This window comes from Hylobates moloch, unplaced genomic scaffold, assembly GCF_009828535.3.
Source record: "Hylobates moloch isolate HMO894 unplaced genomic scaffold, HMol_V3 SCAFFOLD_23, whole genome shotgun sequence".
Classification (NCBI taxonomy): Eukaryota; Metazoa; Chordata; class Mammalia; order Primates; family Hylobatidae; genus Hylobates; species Hylobates moloch.
The window spans coordinates 11,282,892-11,291,711 of record NW_026652298.1 but is presented as its reverse complement, the minus strand read 5'-3'; positions in this window follow the sequence as shown (position 1 = coordinate 11,291,711).

Sequence of the window (8,820 nt, the reverse complement as noted above, 5' to 3'; positions counted from 1 at the left end):
ACATTAAAAATTAATAAATTGAACTTCATCAAAATTAAAAATTTCTGTTCTACAAAGACCTTGTGGAGAGAATGAAAAGACAAGTCACAGATTGGATGAAAATATTTGTAAATCATGTATCCGGCACAGGACATGTATTCAGAACACATAAATAAGTTTCAAAATTCAACAATAAGAAAACAAGCAATTGAAAAGTGTGCACAGACTTAAACAAGCACTTTACTTTTGAGGAAGATGCCAATTAAACCCATGGCATACCACAACATGTCTATAAGAATGGCTCAAAAATCAAACGCAATACCAAGTGTTGGTGAGGATGAGGAGCAACTGGGATATCTCACACAATGCTTTTGGGAATGAAAACATTAAAGCCACTCTGGAAAATAGTTCGGCAGATTTTGGAAAGTTAAACATACGTTTACCATATGTGCCAACAATCCCACTCCAAATGTCCTTCAACAGGTTAGTGAACAAACAAACAGAGGTACTTCCTTACAAAGGAATATTACTTTGTAATAAAGAGAAACAGGCTTGGATGAATCTCAAGGACATGTCAAGTGAAAAAAAAAATTCTAAAAGGTGCATACTGTATGATTTCATGTGTGTGATATTCTGAAAAAGACAAAACTGTGATGATGGAGGACATATCAGTGATTGACATCAGTGTGGGTGGGGACAGAGGTGTGACTACAACAGGGAAGAACATGGGACTTTGCTGAGGGTGATGGAACTGCTCTGGGTCCTGATTGTGCTGGCAGTAGCTACATAAATTGACCCATGGGTTAAAATTCATGGAACTGTACACCAAAAAAAGACACTAATTTACTTTATGTTAATTTTTATTTAAAAGAGTGGATGCAAAAAAATTACCCCTAGACAATTATCTGTAATAAAAACATTATAAAACCAGAGTGCACGAAGGGAAAGGAAACCTGAGAATTCTACTAGAGAAATAAACTTTGCCTTTGGGCTTTGACATCTCCAGAGTGTGACTGTGAAAGGGCCTAGCAACCCGGACCAGGCAGTTCTCTCTGCCCAGGGCCTCCCCTGGCCATGACCATGACGTGCTGAAGGAGCAGCTGTTGGAATGAACAAAGGCTCTTTGTGTAGCTTGGTGTAGGTGTGAACTGTTTCTTGCGGAGGAAGTCAGAAGGAATGACTGATCTCCGTTCCATGACAACGCCATACATGTCAGCCATCACTTGTGAACCAGGTAACTAACACCACCTTGCCCCGTTCTTTATACATTCGAAAACACTTTTATAAGTGCTGCCTCTTTCAAATGTCAAACCATGTCTGTGACAGCTGAGGTGGGTATAATTATCTTCATTTTATGAAGGAGTTAGCAGACTGAGAGGTGGAGTGACTTCACTAAGGTCAAACAGCAAGGGAAAAGCCCACAGGTAGGGACACAGGGATTCTGGCTTGTACTCTTCATTCACTCATTCATTCATCCATAGAAAAAATATTTATTGAGTGCCTACTATATGACAGGGAGTATAGTTTACGATTCTTTAAATTCCATCTGAAAGAAAAGACACGTGTACATCTTCAAAGCAGGGTGTTAAATTATAAAGACCATATATGTGGCAAGAACAATGAATTGCAATGGGAGTGCTAGTTGCTGAGTGGTCAGGGCATATTTCATGAAGTGATGGGCTTTGATCTGAATACAGAAAGTGGAAGAGAAAGTGAGAGAGTATGGAAAAAGTTGAGACTGAGGGAGGTGCATAGTTGAAATGCAGTCTGTGTGGTGGCCAGCCTCCCAAATTGCCCCCACTGATTTTTGTCTTCTGGTATTATGCCCTGCATAGTCTCTTCCCACACTGAATCAGGGTCATTCACATGAATAGTAGAGTATGGCAGAGGTGACAGTGAGGGATTTCTGAGGCCCGGTTATAAAGGGCATATGACTTAACCTTGGCTCTTAAATCATTTATTCTGGGAGAAGTCAGCCACCATTCCATGAAGTCACTCAAGCAGCCATGAAGAGAGGCCTGCTTAGAGAGATACTGAGACATCTTGCAAACAGCCAGTACCAACTTGCCATCCACATGTGTGAACCACCTTGAGCCCCCAGTAAGTTTTCAGATGACTGCAAAGCCCAGCAGATATCTCAGTTCAATCCAGTGAGAAACCCTGAACCAAAACCACCCAGCTAAGCTGCTCCCCAAATTCCTGACCCACAGAAACCATGAGAGATATAAAAAACTACTGCTGTTTTAAGCCACTGAGTTTTGGAATGAGTTTTTACGCAGCATTAGGTAATAATAAAATGTATGAGCCAACTTGCAGAAGAAAGCAAGCATGATACATGTTCACAAGCTAGTTCTCTCAGGCCAGGAAGGTGGAGGTTCCAGCAAGCTGGACACAAGGTAGAAAACATCTGAACAAAGGCAATGGCAGAAAAGACTAAGAAGAAGGGACAAAATGGAAGACTGTCATTCAAGAGAGAATTCCCGGCTCACCCTGGGGTTTCTACACCTGAACAATTAACTATTATTTCTGCTAACATTAACAATTCTGCTAATGCTATTAGCACAACTATCTTAGGGAACACAGAGTGAGTTGTTTCCTTTATACCTTACTTTCTGTGCTGTGACAAACACTGGTTAGTCATGCACCATACCCATTTCCCTCTCTTCCCAGACACAGTGCTAGACCATATTTTTCAGCTTCCTTTACAATCCCTTGTGGCTGTGCGGCTGCCTTCTGGAACACAAGCAGCAGTAGAATACGGCACTTCCAGGCCTAGTCCGTGAAACTCCCTGCATGATCCTTTATCTTCCCTCTTCACCCTTGTGCTGATGCCATGCAGAGGATGGGAGGCCCTAGAGGATGGTAGATCCATCAGGTGAAAGACAGGGAGACAAATATCACAGGTTCTCACTCATATATAGGAGCTAAAAAGGCTGATTTCATGGAGATCAAGAGTACAATGATGGTGCCAGAGTCTGAGAAGGGTGGTGGTGAGGGGCAATATAGAGGGGCTGGTTAATGGATAAAAAATACAAGTAGATAGAAGGAATAAGATCTAGGGTTCAATAGCACAATAGGGTGACTATAGTCAGCAATAATTTATTGTATATTTCAAAATAACTAGAAAAGTAGAATTGGAATGTTCCTAAAACAAAGAAATGATCAATGTTTTAGGTGAAGATGTCCCAATTACCCTGACTTGATCATGACACATTGTATGCTTATATCAAAATATTACATGTGCTCTATAAATATGTGCAACAGTTATGTATCCATAAAAATTAAAAATATAAAAAAGGTAAAAGACTGTGGGGCCCCAAATTACCTCACAGAATGTCACCTGCAAAATACCTGCATTCAGCAAATATGTGAACCAGAAATAAATTTCTGTTGGGTAAAAAAATAAACACACTTGGAACAGTATAAAGTAAGTATACGGAAAAATAGGATGGAGTAATGAATGAGCCTATTCACACACACACACACACACACACACACACACACACACACACACACACACACACACACACACACACACACACATACCTTAAGGTCCTGAGGAAAAATGATCAGTGACATGATTCACAGAGACAACGAGATTTTTAAAAAGGAGAAAGAAAAAGGTCGCTCAGGAGAAGTATGACTACTTCCAGTACTGAAATCAGACAGAAGTCCTTCCATAGAGTCCTCATAAAATGACACAACATAACGTCATGAACAATGTCCCTCAACAACATCCTCACAGCCAGTAGAACAAGCTTAATAACTCCCTTCCTTAGTGTGTCCTTCATTGAAGGATAAAGTAAGTGATAAACCGACATGTCAAAATCCAGTAAAATCAATTCTATAGATGATGGGGGAAAACATAAAGTTAGGTGGTTGAGTTAATAAGTTCTCTGTTGGTCTGGTTGTACTTAATAACAAATGGTAATACACTGTGACTCTCTGGGATAACCCCCCTCAACGAGTCCTAGATATCTGGGATATGTAAATAAATTGATTCACTAGCAGTTACGTATATAGTGTTGAGGGTGGGGAAAGGAGAGTAGGAAAGAACCAAATATCCTGGTGTAACTGCCCTGTGACCCTGCATTACCTCCCAAATCCCATCTGTCTGCTTGCAGTTGCCAGAGTGTTTCACCATCTCACGTATTTTTCTGTATTTCTTCTCTGTGCATTTTCCAGGGGCAGTGCAATTAGGAACACTGACTAGAGAATAAGAAAGGAAGAATAATAGAGTATAAGTATAATTGTAAAAAGGCATTATGATATGCTTTCAAAGCCAGCAATTAGCACTCTTGCTTATCATGCAAATCACTATTAGTATTTTTATTTGAACTATAACTGTGCCTTATTATTTGACACAGAGTGCTTTTGAGAAAAACCTAACATCTGCCCACAATTGGATTCCTTTCCAAGCATTCCTTGGAGGAAGAGGAAAAGGATACATACGTCAGGAGGGTAATTTAATACTTGTAGTTAACATCTTGAAAAGGACCCATTGTAAGAGGGGAAGCTGAAGGGGATGAATTAAGAAACATGCTGAATAACTTCTGGTTGTCCTTGAAAGCAAATATGGAGATTTTTTGTCTTTAAATTGAGAAGCTTCAAAATTGGTCTTTTGCAAAATAAGAAGGTAATATGCCAGTCTGGGAAATCTAGACTCTTTTGGAGAACAGGAATGATTTGAGAGTGGTTCGGTGGGGAAGCAAGGATGGAAGAAATGTGGAAGTAGGGAAGAGCCCTGGGCCTAGAGACCTGGGGGGCTGATTTAGTAACTGTGTTCAGTGAACATTGTCAGTCATTTTAGTGAGCATTGAAAGAAAACTGGAGGAAAACTGATCTTTGGGGGTGGTGGCACTTTCTAGAATGGGAAAAAATGGTATCGCAAGAGTCGTTTTGTAAGTCTTTGGATTTGGGGTGCGGCAGTGGGAGAATGTCTGGAATCAAATGCATTTAAAATATAAGTTGCACACCATGTCTAGTGATAGTCATTTAGATTCCCCTAGAGTCAGGCAAACTAGCTGTGAATCTGACAACAAGATGGATAAATTATTAACCTGACAACTCCAAATCTGGCAAGAGCTCGAGAAATTATTCTGGTGGTAATGACAGAAACAGGTCAGGCTTGGATTGAGCCAGAGCTAAGTAACAAATATTTCTAGTATTTTATGCAAAACACCATTCAACCATTCTTCTTTCAGTTCAGTGAAGCTTAGAAACAATAAGAAACAATATTTATGTGACTTCGGAAGATTTCAGGAAACTGGCAAGGATGCCTGAAATCAGGAGAATCAATGGGTGAAGATGGATTTACGCTAGTATTCTTTTAAGTGCTGCTGTAATCTTAGACTTCAGATTTTGCCTTCAGAGTGACATAAACCTAATAATCTTTCCCAGCCTTGGAAATATTTCTTCTCCTCCAATCTCCAAGGTGACTTCTTCTTCTTCCATCTCCTAAACTACTCTGTTTACCCCTAATACAATACTATATACTTCCTTGCTCCATAGATATAGCAGACACCATCTAGGTTGCACCCAACGTACAATTTATCCTTTCTTTTTGTAAATAAACCCCCAAATTTGTTTGGCAAATCATCTTTTCCCACCTGGCCCTAGGCTTCGCTGGACAAGTCATGGAAATTCTATTCCTCTAGCCAGTCCCTTGCATAGGAATAAGCTTATGATACCATTCCATGCACTAAGATATGAAGAGAAATTTATTGAGAGGTTTCTAGGGAAGGTTTCCTAGTTTTGAAAAAGAAATACATGGGGAAAAAAATCATCATTTTGCTGCTGAATGCTATCATGTGCTTGGAACCAACCCAGGAAAAGTCAACTGAGTAACAACAGCAGAGTAGAAAGACTGAAAGAATGAACATCCTTGATGTCATTAGGGCCACTGAATCAACAAAGCTAGGACTTTCCATTTTACGTCTTAAAAATGTTCTCATTGTTTAAGCAATTTTGAATTGAGTTTTCTATTACTTGCAGCTGAAAGTATGATAACTGATAAAAATACATATTTGTAGGCTTTTACTCCTTATTTCATAGTAAACATATTTGTGATTACCTACAGCACCTGCCAATATACCAGGTGTCAAGGAATGATGGTTTCCTAAAGAGACAAATGCATGGATGGATAGACAGATGTGCTACATCTTAATACCAGCTGCATTGCTTCGCTCAGTGAATTGCATCACTATCCACCCAGGTGTGTAAGCCAGAAACCTCTTCTACATACTTTTTCTATTTCTCCCTTCTTATAGCCAATCTCTTTCCAAGTTCTGTTCATTTTGCCCTCTAGACTCATTCCAAATCCACTTCTTTTATCTCTATCACCATTCTATTTCAAGCTATCATCTTGTAATTGCATTAGTACTGTAACCTTCTAACTAGCTTTGTGGGCTTTCTTAAATCTGTTCTCTACACAGCAGTCAAAGGGAATCTTTTCAAAATGCTAAATTTCCCATCTCTCCCACCTCTATTTTTGATTAAATGATGAAGAGGTAATTCCAAAATTCATAAGATGCCCACAAGGCCTGAATGGTCTGGGTCTTCTACCTCTGTAGGAAACCACTTGCCTGTGATAACCTAGCAAGACAGGCCTTCTGTTATTCCTTGAATGTGGCTTGCTTTGCGCCTTCTGTTCTCTATGGCTGTCAGGGTCTCCCCACTGGCACTCTTACACAATCACATACCCATGTGTTCCATCCTCCATTCTTCAGCTCAGTCTTGCCTCTTCCAAAGAAGCATTTCTTATTCTCTCTCAGCAGTCAACTCTCCCTTTTTTACACTTTTCTAACACCATGTACCTCTCAGTCATAGCCAAGATGACCATCCAACTGGGATACGTTTTAGAGTGAATGAGGATGCCATTAATAATTATACTGAGACAATAGGTATAAACAGAGATTGTTCTGGGGTAACAGAAGATTTGGTCATTCTATTATTTTTGTGTTCATTAGTATATTCATTTAAGGCCTGCCTCCCCTGACATTTCTACATGGGCGGGGACCATGTCCTTCTTTTTGCTGGCCATCATATTCCCCATGCCAGGTTCAATAATAGATAATCAATAAATATTCGTTGGAGCAATACGGGAACAAATAAATGTGATAATTCAATTACAATTTTCCTTTTCTATTATTTTTTATTTTCTCCTTAGACTTGTGCTAATGTAATGTTATGCTATATTCTTGCTTCTTGTTTTTTAATATTTGGTCATTTGGCACAGCTCTGCTTTATTGCTGACTCATTCAGTCAGCATGTGCCTACTGAACATTTACTATGTGCTAAGCATGATTTCAGGGATTCAAGGGATACAGCAGCAAACAAGACACAGTTTCTGCCCTCAAGAACTCACAGTCCCATGAAGGAGATAAATGAAGGCCACCAGGGTTCTAGATCAGTTTCTATCAGATGAATACCTAGCCAATCAGGGCTTGTCCTGGAAATGAAAGGGACAGTTTCAATTTCTTTCATTTCCTTCTCAGTCTGTTATTTCTACTTCAGTTCCAGGGTCAGTATTTTCATGATTTCCATTCCTTGCTAAAACCTAGCTCAAAGAAACATTCAGCTACTTTGCAGTAATTTCAGATTCTGGAAATACGTTAAAAATGATATTAATGCATATCAACTTGCAAGAAATAAATGGAAATCTCAAGATGCCTGAAATTAAGAGCTATAAGCTTAGAATCTGATCCCAAAGCTTCCCCATGGGTGGTTATCAAATTCAGTAATAGCTAGTAGTTTGGGCTTTAACATACAATCAGCCCAAGATATGAGGATGTGGGTCCTATGAGACACTGACTGGGAACTAATACCCCTTCATGAAGCTGGGATGCTCAAAGGGATATAGCCTCAGTAATTAGGGGCATAGGGAAAAAATCTGCCCACCTTAACAGGGAGATGATGAAAAAGAAAAAAAATTATTCTCAGAGAAATAAAAATATCACGCCTTTGCCTCATGCTGTGTTAAAGTTAGAATGTAAACTTCTGCAGTGATTTAGAAACTGTCAAGATGAGAAATTTACATAAAAATTAATCCTAGGACAGTCATATCACTGGAGTACCTGGTAGAAGTGAATAGGAAATCACTACGAAGTGACACTTCCACAGTCTAGGCTACAAAGAATTTTTGTAGGAAGCTTTCTATTGAAGGTGAGCTTATAATCCAAGATATAGGCAAAAAAAAAAAAAAAAAAATCTAGGATAGAAACCCAGTAATCTACACTAAAAGAAGTATCATCTGGAAAAGATGATGTCTTGAGTAGAATCTCTTGGATACAGATTCTGAGATGGAGATTTGCATGTAGGAGGTTTATTGGATAGTGCTTTAAGGCGCAACACCTTGAGGACATGAAAGAAATGGGATTAGTAACAAGATGATACAGTGATACAGTTGCAACGGAGACCTCAGTTGATCCTTCAAGGATCTGTGGAGCTGGGATGGACCTTAAGAATTATCCCAAATTGAAACAATTAGACTGGGCTTTTGTACCTCAACATTAGCCAGTCACTGAATGCAAGTTGCCCCTGGAAAGAGGTCAAAAACTTGGGAAAGATAGCCCCTATTGGCCAAAGACAATTTCCGGAGGGAGGCAGAAGTGGGCTATCAGCAGCCAATGCATACAGCAGTGGGGAAATGAGTGCCTTGGTCCTGAAAGGGGTCTAGGAGGTGGGGACTCCAAGCAGCAAGGAACAACATCCACTGCAGACTGCCCTCTTGAACTAGCCAGATCCATTTACATTTGCATTTTGTTGTAAGTTTGAACCATCTGGGAAGAGCATCAACAGGTTTCTGGTTGGTCTTAATTCCTGGGGAATCTTATGTATGGA